Source organism: Babylonia areolata, chromosome 2 (genome assembly GCF_041734735.1).
Source record: "Babylonia areolata isolate BAREFJ2019XMU chromosome 2, ASM4173473v1, whole genome shotgun sequence".
Classification (NCBI taxonomy): Eukaryota; Metazoa; Mollusca; class Gastropoda; order Neogastropoda; family Buccinidae; genus Babylonia; species Babylonia areolata.
The window spans coordinates 46,381,644-46,394,143 of NC_134877.1; the positions used below are offsets into that span (position 1 = coordinate 46,381,644).

The 12,500-nt window shown below is 41.4% G+C and overlaps 1 protein-coding gene across 1 annotated transcript in view; it reads right to left on the bottom strand.

Annotated features, from left to right (window-relative positions):
* LOC143279467 (uncharacterized) overlaps positions 1 to 1,083 on the bottom strand; it is a 97,457-nt gene extending 96,374 nt beyond the window's left edge. Inside the window, exon 1 of the mRNA XM_076583513.1 lies at positions 954 to 1,083. The gene's annotated coding sequence lies outside the window, so the exon portion shown is untranslated. The remainder of the gene's footprint in view (positions 1 to 953) is intronic.
* Between the last annotated feature and the right edge of the window lie 11,417 nt (positions 1,084 to 12,500).

The window sequence follows — 12,500 nt, forward strand, 5'->3', positions numbered from 1 at the left end:
ACCCCACTCTGTCGGCCTCAGAATTTCGGGTCCAGTGGCAAGAAAAGATCCTCGTGTCACGTCTGGGGACGTCTCTGGCTGCAGAGGATGGCCGTGTGGTCTTCGGTGCTCTGTCTGTGTCTTTGCCCTTCGCACTCCACAGTCCCTCGCTGCATCGCCTCCTCAGCCGCTTGATCCTGAAGTTTTCCCCCTGCAGTAGTCTGTGCATGTTTGGATGAGAACGTCCATAGATCTTTGAAATCAGAGTTAGTTTGGATGAGAAAGTCCATAGCACTTTGAGATCAGAGTTATCCTTCACCTAGAATGGTTGTCTTCCCAGGCTGACGAGTCAGTCCCATCTGCCCGAATTCAGCAACACGATTTTACTGAGGCGCCAGTGGCCCGCCTTTGCTCCTTCTGTCAGTGAACGCGAATCCGACGGGCCACACGTGGAGGCACAGGAGCGGGACGTGGGTTGTCAGAGGCTGAGACATGCCATCGGGAGCAGTTCAGTTCAGTTCAGTTTCTCAACGGGGCGTCACAGCGTTCGGACAAATCCATATACGCTACACCATATCTGCGAAGCAGATGCCTGACCAGCAGTGTAACCAAACGCGCTTAGTCAGGGCTTGACATAAAACTATGGAACGCTTCACGAATTTGTGTGTCATCCTTGCGCATTTTATAGACATTGGGAGCTCACCCCCATTTTATGGGCAGTTGGAGTTTATCCTCATTTATAGAGGCAGTGGGAACGTATCCGTACGTATACGTCCCTCGATTATCTACAGTACACACACACACACACACACACACACACACACACACACACACACATATATATATATATATATATATATATATATAACTTATTACTGAATGCCTAAAACAATAAAAGTATGAAGAAAAACGACAACATTACAAATTCATAATCTCCCATCTAATCTAAACACCCGCGACTGAAAGACACCCACCTTTGTGTTAGGAAAGGCCACTGACGCGTCGTGCCATCCCCCTGGCTGGCAAAGCAAAAACAACCTTCAGACGCACATGGGTCGCCATACACAGCGGCAAGCAACTCTTCCTCTTTCCCCTCCACGGCACAACACAAACAACAACGGCTCCACCACCACCACCACCACCACCACCACCACCATAGCAGCGTCCAACAATTCCCCCACTCTCTTCCTTCTCGTCCTCTTCCTCCTCTACCTCCTCCTCCTCTTCTTCCTCTTTCTCTTCCTCCTCCTCTTCCTCCGAGAGACCTGTGTGTCAGGTGTTTCGTGTTTCGCCCTTTGCCGCCAGGGCAAACAAGACCCTCCACGCGGCTAAATCAGGATTATGTTCGCACCTTTCGAGCGAAACGAGCCCCCTCACCGAAGGCGCCGAGGCGCGAAGGCGAATATTTACTGGCAGAAACCGGCTTCCAATTGTTTCGTGCGTTCCGTCGGAGAGAGGGGGGGCGGGGGTGAGGGTACCGGTGCTAGAGTTTACCTGCCATCGGACGGTGTTCTCTGTGAAAGACTGCATGGACGGGACGTGGGTGGGGGGTGTAGGGAGGGGGGCGGGGGGGCACGGTTGGGTGAGATGGGAGACAGGGGGCTTGGGGGGTGGGTGGGTGTATATACACGAAAGACGACTGGGGAAGAGAAGGGTGTGTGGTGAGAGAAGGTGGCGAGGGGGTGGGGGTGGGGGGATTCTGAGGGGGTGGAGGATAAAGGAGGCGGGTTGTTCGGGGCGGGTGTTCCAGACATAGAGAAAGACAGAGGAGAGGAGAAAGAAAGGGGAAAATGGCGGTGGGTTTGGAAGGAGAAAATGGAGATCGCTTATTAATTAGAACTATGACTTCTTGTTGAATGGTTTTCTTTTCTTTCTTTTTTTCTCAAGTCAGCTTTTACTGCTACATGAGAGGAGAGGTGTGTGTGTGTGTGTGGGGGGGGGGGTGGAGGGAAGAGAGAGAGGAGAACTCTGAAACTCAGAAATAGTTTACTGTACATCGTCCTTGGGCCACAATACATAAGGACTAGGACTGAGAAGGGGTCAAAACACAGCTTCTTCACGTGCATCCTGCATGCAGAATCACGGCTCAGTCGCCGGTATTCTCTCCCCCTCCACTAGACCTTGTGTGGTGGTCTGGACGCTAGTCATTCGGGTGAGACGATAAACCGAGGTTCCGTGCGCAGCATGCAATTAGCGCACGTAAAAGAACCCACGGCAACAAAAGTGTTGTCCCTGGAAAAATTCTGTAGAAAAATCCACTTCGATAGGAGAAACAAAAAAAAATTGCAGGCCGGAAAAAGTACAAAAAAAATGGGTGGCGCTCTCAGTGTAGCGACGCGCTCTCCCTGAGGTGAACAGCGCGAATTTCACACAGAGAAATCTGTTGTGACAAAAAAAAGAGTAATACAGTTCTTGATTTATATCTGAAACGGTGCACTTTCAAGTAAAAAAAAAAAAGCCAAACCTAAATCTTGTTGATATTTTAACTGTCGATCCATGTTCATTTGCAAATGACATATAAGACGTTGATATAAAAACTATTGCATTCATACATACATAGATGTTCTCTGTCTCCCTCCTTCGCCGCCTCTTTTCCTCCCTCTCCCTCTCCGTCCATTCATCTATACATATGTGCAAGCATGCTCTTCATCCTTCTCTCCATCTCTCCCCGCCCCACTCCTCTCTCTCTCTCTCTCTCTCTCTCTCTCTCTCTCTCTGTGTTATTTTCCTTTTTAATCTTAACAATATGTTGTATTTTAACATTTTGTTGTTGTTGTTGTTTGTCGTTTATTTTGTTTTTTACTCCTAGCAATGTGTCCATTTCTCTGTAAACCGCCGTTATTCTTTTGTTTATACATTGTCCCCCTTGCCAAATGTTTTACAGACAAGAGTTTACAGACCAATACAGACGGGAAAAAAAAAACCCATCGGAGTCTGGATACTGATCGTGCAGTTTCAGTTTCAGTTTCAGTTGCTCAAGGAGGCGTCACTGCGTTCGGACAAACCATATACGCTACACCACATCTGCCAAGCACATGCCTGACCAGCAGCGTAACCCAACGCGCTTAGTCAGGCCTTGAGAAAAAAACAACAACAACAAAAACAACAACAAAAAACAAAAAAAAAACGGGGGAGTAAATAATAGATAAGCTTACATAAATAAATAAATAAATAAATGAATAATAATTATAATATAGAAAAAGGTAGTAGTAATAATAATACTAATACTAATAAAATGATTAAAAAAAATTAAAAAAAATAAAAAATAAAATAAAAATAAATAGATAGATAAATAAATAAATAAATAAATAAGACAACAATGGTGATAAATAAGCGGTGATCGTGCAGAGATCATAAATAAGCGGTGATCGTGCAGAGAGGATGAAGCGAGGAGGGCGCGGCGAACAAACACAAAGTGAAACAAAGAACGGGGTGAGTTGGTGGGGTTGGGTGGGGTGGAGTGAGGGGATGAAGAAAAGGTAGAGGAAGGCGGGTACGGGTACGGGTGGAAGACACAGAGACCAACGGAGGATGGAATGAAAACTTCGAAAACCAGAAAAGAAGAAAAAAAAATTGACACAAAATAAAAACCCTTGACATTTCGTGGTTTATCATCTTTAAAACGAGTTTTTAATGCAAGAGCTAAGAATAACTGCTTTTTGCGAAACCGAATATTTGAAATACATTTTGGTTGTTTTGTTGGTGGTGGTGTGGTGGTGGTGGTGGTGGTGGTGTGGTGGTGGTGGTGGTGTGGTGGTGGTGTGGTGGTGGTGGTGGTGGTGGTGTGGTGGTGGTGGTGGTGTGGTGGTGGTGTGGTGGTGGTGGTGTGGTGGTGGTGGTGGTGGTGTGGTGGTGGTGGTGGTGTGGTGGTGGTGTGGTGGTGGTGGTGTGGTGGTGGTGTGGTGGTGTGGTGGTGGTGGTGTGGTGGTGGTGGTGGTGGTGTGGTGGTGGTGTGGTGTGGTGGTGGTGTGGTGGTGGTGGTGTGGTGGTGGTGGTGGTGGTGGTACGAGGAGTGGAGGGGTGGGGTGTTAGAAAGGTATTAGGGTGCTGGAGAAGGGAGGGAGGACGGGGGAGGAGGAGCGAGGGGGGTTCTTTTACGAGCGCTAGCTGCATGCTTGCGCACGAGACCTCGGTTTATCATCTAATCCGAATGACAAGCGTCCAGACCACCCCTCAACTTAATTAAGGCCTTGTGGAGGAGGAGAAATTGCTGACGAGTGTGGTGGGATTAGAACCTGTGCGCTCAGATTCTCTCGTTTCCTTGGTGGATGCGTTACCACAAGGCCACCATCTGCTTGGACAACCAGACTATATACCCAGCCCGTGGGTGTGTGTGTGTGTGGGTGGGGGGGGGGGGGGGGTTCTTCCAGTTTATATAGTACACCCCCCATACACCCTGTGCTAGAACTTACTGTGGCCTTCTCTGGTTCTAGTCCCCCCCCCCCCTCCCTTTTCCTTTTTCCCATCCACATCTTTCTTATTTTCTTTTCTACCTTGCTGTTACATTCACCTGCATGGTTTCTTGTTTTGTTTTGTTTTTTGTTTTTTGTTGTTGTTTTTTTACTAGAAAGCCATGAATGGTTTGTTTTTTCATTCATTTACCGGTCTCGACAATTGGGCATTTACCGTTGTGCTGTATTCCTCTGTGTGTGTGTGTGTGTGTGTGTGTGTGTGTGTGTGTGTGTGTGTGTGTGTGTGTGTGTGTGTGTGTGTGTGTGTGTGTGTGTGTGTGCGTGTGTGTGTGTGATGTATAATTGTGTTTAGGTTAATTTCTTGGATCATACAGCGAAAATAAAATCGACGGAATTGTCAATGTCAGAGATAATGTCCTACCTTAGGTGATTTAATGTACATGAACATGACTGCACTTGTGTTCACTTCTTTCTTTTCCACAGGATTCTGGTTGTGGTTCTGTGGGATCGATGTTTCATTTTTCAGTGCTGATAATTATGTGATCGGCTGGGCCCTAGGCAACAAAAGACATGAAACAAAGACAACAACAAGACTGGATAGACAAAACACTTTCCTTTTGAACAGTCAACGCTGATATTCAGTAGAATTCTTCTTCATCGGCATACAATGACTGCAAAGACAGACAAGCCATGCACAAATTTACTTCAGATTAATACGTGACGCACACATTTACTTCAGTTTGATACGTGACGCACAAATTTACTTCAGTTTGATACGTGACGCACACATTTACTTCAGTTTAATACGTGACGCGTGGAATATAATCATCGTCAGCCTACAATGCACGCAAAGAAGTGAAGATGGACAGGCCATGTAAGCTAACTTCCTTTTAATGCTTGATGTGGTTACTACAGAACCGTTCGGGGAAAGGTGGTATGTCTAAGGTTCGTGCTTCCTTTTTTGAGGAAGTACCTGGGTTTGTTCCAATGTGCCTTTCATTTACCTGTATGCTAGATGAATCGGTAGCGTAAGCAGCATTGGCTTGAAATTGTGTACCTTGTGTATGGAGAGAGCTGCCACCCTTTGTTGCTTATTATCATAGATTGTTGTTAATCAAAAAGCACACACACACACACACACACACACACACACACACATAGACCTTGCATCAAACGAGTTTCATGTCCTTCTGCTTCAGTCTTTAAATGTCAAAAAGAATACCCTCCCTAAACTGAAGCAGTTCTATTACCCACCAGTCGTTGATCAAGAACGACCTGACGCAAAGATCAACACTGCTATTTATATCCGTATCAGACTACAGTCGCCCGTTCCCAAAAATGTAGAAAATATTTCGTCATGTGCCGCCACTATCAAGTTTTCTGATTCAGTTATTGTCAATTGTGTATCGGTCTACTTACCCAAAGGAGCAGACAATGATAACACTGACTGGTTGAAAACCGTCAAAGATCAAAGTGAAAAGTGGATAATTGTTGATGATTTTAATGCTCACTCACCTTTTTGGGAAAACGATTGTACTGTAGTGACCAGTAACAGGCTTGTAGAAAATATAGTGGATTCATCTCTAAGATTACTTAACGATGGCTCATGTACTAGAATTCCTGACGTACCCACTCATCGACCAACAGCTATAGATTTAACATTGACTTCACCCAACTTATCATGCTCATGGAAAACTCGTGACGATACATTAGGAAGTGACCATGTTCCAATATCCATCACGATTAACGAAAAAATTCAATTAGAAAATACTATCCCGGATGCAATCCCAAAGTACAACTACAAAAAAAGCAGACTGGGTCACTTTCGCAAATATTCTAAATGATCTAGATCTAACAGTATCTAACGAAGATAATATTGACAAAATATACAACAAATTTTGTAACAATATTTTAAATACTGCCAATGAATCTATTCCTAAAATGAATACATGCAGTGTTAAAAACCGTAATCACTTAGGCAATGTATGGTGGACTACAGACTGACGGAGCAGTCAATAAGAAAAAGCATACATTTAGAATATATAGAAGAAAAGCATCGACTCAGAACCACAAGGCTATGAACCACGCCAAATTAAAAAGTAATAGAGTAATAGAACAAGCCAAGAAAACATACTGGACAATATTTTGTAACACCGAAGTCTCAGACTATAGAGATACTAAAAAAAGTGTGGGATCAATTAAATGTCATGAAGAATGGGATAAAACTTCCAGAATATCCTGTCACTTTAGGAAACAACAAATTCCCTTCAACATCAGAAAAAGCTGAAGCATTTGTCAATTTGTTTTCTGAAGTAAGCAGACTAGATGGACTACCACAGGTACAGAAAGCACTCAGAGAAAAAGAAGAAAAATCTTAAATTTATGACGATCCTGCTCCTGATAATCAACGTTACGTTAATGCTCCTCTAACACATCAAGAAATGAAAGATGCAGTCTATTCCATTTCAAATAAGAAAACATCGGTAGGAATTGATGCAATTTCTAAAGAAATGATTAAGCATCTACCAGATAAATGGATGAACATTCTTCTTAATATATTCCAACGATGTTGGGACACTGATGTTCTCCCTAAAATCTGGAAGGAATCAATAATAGTTCCAATCCACAAACAAGGCAAACCAAAAACACACATCGGCATTTACAGACCTATAGCACTCACTTCTAATGTCTGTAAGTTGCTAGAAAAAAATATTATTAAACAGACTCGTATACTACTGTGAAAAGAATAATGTCATCCCTGTAAATCAAGCAGGTTTAAAAAAAAAAAAAAAAAAAAAAAAAAGAAGATCCACAATTGATCATTTAGTGAAATTAACCACTCAGGTTAAGCACCAATTTGCGAGACGAAAATGTCTGCTTGCAACTTTTTTCGACATTACTAAAGCCTATGACCAAGTGTGGCATTCACGTCTAATGTTAAAACTGAAGACGATTGGATTATCGGGACATATGTATAACTTTATAAAAGACTTCTTAGAAAACAGAAAAATTCAGGCTTAAATTTGGGAATACGTATTCATCTACACGAACATTGCAGACAGGTATTCCTCAGGGCTCTGTAATTGCTCAAATATTGTTCAACATTCTAATGAATGAGCTACCAAAAAATTAGCAAAGAATGTTGTAATGGTTCAATACGCTTACGATATATGCATGTGGATGAAAGTTACAATCAAAAAGAATACGCCTGCCCGATATATGAATTACACAAAAAAGCTATATCAAAATGAATTAAACACAGTAGCAAATTATATGAGCGAGAATGGTATGCAAATATCAACCGAAAAAACACACTTGATGCTTTTTAATAATGGATCAAGTCCAACAACATTGCCTTCCTTTAAGATTTACGATAAGACCCTGGAATATAAAAAAAAAAAGTAGTTAAATTCCTTGGAGTACACCTTACATCAAAATTAACTTGGAATCATCATATCGATTACATTTTAACAAGGGCCGGGAAAACATTAAACTTCTTGAAAATAGTATGCAAACAACCGTGGAGCCAGGACATATTCATTCTACTACACCTTTGCACATCGCTTGTTCGGTCAAAACTGATATATGCACAAGACGTATACTTCAGTGCACCGAAATATTTATTGAAAAAAATTCAAAGCAAAGACTGCAGAGCATATAAACTGGCACTTGGCTTACCAGTCCATGCTTCCAGTAAGAAAACGTACAGTGCAGCGGGAGTATTACCATTAGAGGATCAAAGGGAACTTGCGTGTAGTAAATTTGTCTTGAGAAGTTTAACGGACGAAAATGATTTGGAATCAGAAATAACTCTCAAATCTGACCGCGATTTTCCAATGAGATCTAGATCTAAGCTTATATCCTCTCATACCACACTGGGAACATACACGTCAAGCATTTTAACAAATTCCGGCGTGAATAAAACCCCATATTTTTGCTAAAAGGTCTGTAGTATCACCTACACCTGTATGGGAACTTCAAAGAGCCCAATTTGATATCGATCACACTGATCTGACCAAAGATGACAACATAAATTTACTTACATCGCATGTACGAATCCATTTGGAAGAGAAATACCTTAATCATCTGTGAGCGTATCGTTGTGCCGCCGACCCGTTGTGCCGCCGACCCGTTTAGGGATTGTCTTTTGTCACAAGAGAGAGAGAGAGAGAGAGAGAGAGAGAGAGATTGTTTGACAATGGGTCTGCGGTAATATGATTTTATTCCCTTTCGGTACCAGGGCATTTTACATTTGCAGTACATTGGAAGATTGTTTCCGCCATTTCCTTGTTTTGGGCTATAGATACTAGTGGAGAAATGATCTGTACAAGAAACTTTCCTTTAAAATTCGTTTCTAGCACACTTTTTTCTTTTTGCTTGTTATTGGTTTTGTTTCTCATTAAAAATGTAGAAAATTGAAAGTATTACATTTGTCCTGAATACATATTTTTTATCATTTAGTTTGCATTTGCACGAGCCCGCCTCTAAATGGCGAGTTTTAGTGTCATTCAGTGTTTACATCATAATATACGTCATTTGTGAAAACTGCTACTGTCATATATCACTTTTCACGCGCATGTGATGAAAAGCGAAAGGGAATAAAGCAGGATAGCGGCATAGCGGGACGGCGGCATAACGGGTCGGCGGCATAACGGGTACCCCCCAAATCCATCTAAAGATATTTACAGACGGCTCTGTTGTAAATGACAGAGCTGGTGCTGCTTTCGTTATTCCAGACCTTAACTTTCAAAACGCATTTCAACTGGGAGAGAATAAGTCCATCTTCACAGCTGAACTCATAGCAATTCTAATGGCGTTAAATTTCATGATATCCTTTCCGAAAAATATATTTCAGATTCTATTTTGTGTTGATTCTAAACAGTTCTTCACGCTATTGAACAAATAAAAGAAACGGTTAGGTATGAACTCATTATTGAAATTAACCATTTGATTCACGAACTCTTACTAAGAAGCTCTCATATAACCTTTTGCTGGATTCCTTCTCATTGCAGTTTTTACTATAATGAAAAAGTTGACATTTTGGCTAAAAAAGGAGCTAGAAGCTCCACGAAGGAGTTAGATTTAAATATTTCGCTTTCACTACAGGAATATTACACCATGGTAGAAAAAGTCGAATGGTCAAAATTTCAGTTTGAGGAAAAACACACTGATGACTTGGAGTTACATAAGAACATACAGAAAATGTATGGTTTCATGGGAAAACATTACCATAATGATTAGAGGCAAATCATTTCTCTAATCTGCAGATGGAAAATGAATTGTTTTAGGACAAAATATGTCAGTAATGTTTCTTGCATCTGTGGTGCTCACATAACAGCCGATCATGTACCAACTTGCGATATGTTAGTCTTAAATCCCTGAACTGAAATCATCTTCAGTGTTGATGATCTTCAGCAGTCCATTGCTAATGTATGACTTTTTCAACTCCTTGTTAAATAGTCCAGTTGTTTCGCTGTTATAGTTGTTAGTTTTTCATTAGCAATATATTATATATTGTTATGGGTTTTTTGTTGTTGTTGTTGTTTTGTTTGTTTGTTTTTTGTTGTTGTTGTTTTTGTTTGTTTGTTTGTTTGTTTGTTTTTTAACAAAACTTAAATCAATCATTTTCTATATGTAACACACACACACGCACACACACACACACACACACACACACACACACACACACACACACATTCACTTACTCGCATGCGTACACAGTAATACCCCCCCACCACCACCACCACCACCACCCCACCCCCCGCCCCCCTCTCCCACTCGATTTTTTTCCTACCCTCGTCTAATATCACTTACAGTGAAAAGACTTTAAACTAAAGAACGAACACACACACACACACACACACACACACACACACACCAAAGTCTAAGAAAAGGATGAACTGGAATGGGGGTCAGTGGGACACTTGTCATATAAAACAAATTCTTTTTGAAGCACTAACATGGCTCAAATTAACGTTACAGTAGTTTTTCTTATGATTTCTTCCCTGCAACGCACAAATAACAATAACACGTCTTATGGTGCACTGCGATTTTAGAAGCACATACATTCTTTTTTTCTTTTTTTTATTACAGAAGCCATTGCAAGTAAAAGCTCGGATAACATGAATGTGGATAGGAATTTGATTAAGGAGTGTCATGTGCGAAGCAGGTCATGTTGGAATTGTGTCACAGATAACAAGTTTGCGCTGACAACGCTATCACAAGTATAGGTAAGTGAAGTTGTGTGGGGTTTTTTATGCGCTTCAAAATAAATGATGTCAAAGGTGCTGAGGTAGAGAGATGTGAAAATTGAAATAAAATGAATATAGAAACGTCACGAGTTACTCTATGACTATATCATTATCTATGAGAATGCTTGTGCCTGTGTGTGTTTGTCTGTGTGTCTGTACCTGTATGTGTCTGTATGTGTCTGTGTGTGTCTGTGTGTGCTTGTCTGTGTGTGCCTATCTGCGTATAGCTTAAGAGCTTGACAGCAGGATTTGGAAATATGAAACTTCGTGTTATGCGCACTTACCCTGAAAACTCACTTGTCGTAACCAATTACACGATCGAAACTGTGAAACGAGTGTGTGTATGTGAGTGTGTGTGTGTGTGTGTGTGTGTGTGTGTGTGTGCGTGCGTGCGTGCGTGCGTGCGTGCGTGCGTGCGTGCGCGCGCGCACACAAAATACAAATGCAAAATACAAATAATACACACAAAAAAACTGTAAAAATGTACAACTGCAATGTTACTTCCAAAAATTTTGCAAAAGTATACCTATGTATATTGTGCTTGCTTGAATACTAAATCACCTGGTATGCTCAATAGTTGCTAGTGTGTGTGTGTGTGTGTGTGTGTGTGTGTGTGTGTGTGTGTGTGTGTGTGTGTGTGTGTGTGTGTGTGTGTGTGTGTTCGTAAAAGACAGAGAGAGAGAGAAACTCACAGACCCAATTGGTTTATTGCACACCGCATTTGGCTTCCTGTGATAATTCACAGCAAAATGAAAGCCAGACAATTATCACAATTATCATGGTTTCACACGAACACCTAAAAGAAAAACTTTATCTTTTTGATGGTTTGCTTTACTGATCTTCTGAGTCGTCGAAGTGTCGAATATCAATTAACCTGGTTTTCGGAGAAATGGGTCAAATGGAGCAAAATTTCTGACCTGAAATGCTTTTGTATTTCACATGGTGTGTGTGTGTGTGTGTGTGTGTGTGTGTGTGTGTGTGTGTGTGTGTGTGTGTGTGTGTGAGGGAGGGAGAGATGGGTATGACGTCTATTCACTCCGAGTGATATTACACGTGTCATGTGTGTTTGTGAGTGTTGTGTTGTGCGCGTGTGTGTGTGTGTGTTTGCGCGCGCGCGTGTGTGTGTGGTGTGTGTGTGTGTGATATGGGGGTGGGGATGAAGGATAAAGGGGGATATACTGAAAAAAGGATAAACTAAAACAACGAAATCAACAATTTGTAAATGTCTGTGTAACAGTAATTGACAACATAAAGACCAATAAAAAAAATCAAATTCAAAATCGAAAGGTCGCATCATAGAAATACTCCTATTAGACGATATAACAGGCAATTTCAATCAAAAGTAATTGGACATTATTTTTTTATGTTTTGTTCTGAAAATGTTCTAACTTCACATGACTTTGGAAGTAACCTGACAATCATTTGACACTGAAACACAAACACAATAAACGTTTTTGCTGAACTTTGTCTTGAATGCGTTCAGTTTTATTCGAGACACCAAAGAGGTTACCAGTCTATGACAGAACGATGGGAAATCCATCATTTTGTATCGTGTAATTTCGGTTGTAAACCCGTTTTCTTGTATGTATGAAATCCTGTCGTCAGCACCAGCTTGTTATCTGCTCCATATTGAAGACTCGAGAATTCTGCAACATCCTTTAAACTGATTGCTAGATAACTATTTCAAAAGTATTCTATATTCTCTGTGCACCATGTTTTTTGCTGCACTGTCGGCCATTTATTATTATTATTATTTTTATATAGCACTGAATCTTGTGCGGAGACAGATCAAAGCGCTTTCGCACCAGTCATTCACACGCATGCATAACTCTAAAACCGGAAAAAACTGAAGACAAGG